The sequence below is a fragment of the Sinocyclocheilus grahami genome, unplaced genomic scaffold, assembly GCF_001515645.1.
Source record: "Sinocyclocheilus grahami isolate Dianchi unplaced genomic scaffold, SAMN03320097.WGS_v1.1 scaffold1613.1, whole genome shotgun sequence".
In the NCBI taxonomy this organism is placed as follows: Eukaryota; Metazoa; Chordata; class Actinopteri; order Cypriniformes; family Cyprinidae; genus Sinocyclocheilus; species Sinocyclocheilus grahami.
The window spans coordinates 171445-171787 of record NW_015506792.1 but is presented as its reverse complement, the minus strand read 5'-3'; the positions used below and the strand labels follow the sequence as shown (position 1 = coordinate 171787).

Genomic DNA, 343 nt, shown 5'->3' with positions numbered 1-343 from the left:
TGTGTGTGGTGTGGTGTGTGTGGGTTTGTGTGTGGTGTGGTGTGTGTGTGTGCGTGTGCGTGTGCGTGTGCGTGTGTGTGGTGTGGTGTGTGTGTGTGTGTGTGCGTGTGCGTGTTTGTGTGTGTGGTGTGGTGTGTGTGTGGTGTGGTGTGTGCGTGTGTGTGTGCGTGTGTGTGTGTGTGTGTGGGCGCATCACTGATTTGTTGACTCCTCCCTCTTTTTGTGACGGGCATCAATGTATCTTGCTGCTAGTAAGATACAATCTTGTTTTTCACCTAATAAATATTGAAGTTGTGTTTTCTTGTTTAACATTTTAAAATCAGGGTAAAGTATTTCAAATTTG

The 343-nt window shown here is 46.1% G+C and overlaps 1 protein-coding gene across 4 annotated transcripts in view; it reads left to right on the top strand.

Annotated features, from left to right (window-relative positions):
* Positions 1-343, top strand: part of LOC107571560 (prolyl-tRNA synthetase associated domain-containing protein 1-like) — a 5415-nt gene that overhangs the window by 788 nt on the left and 4284 nt on the right. The gene's annotated exons all lie outside the window — the stretch shown is intronic.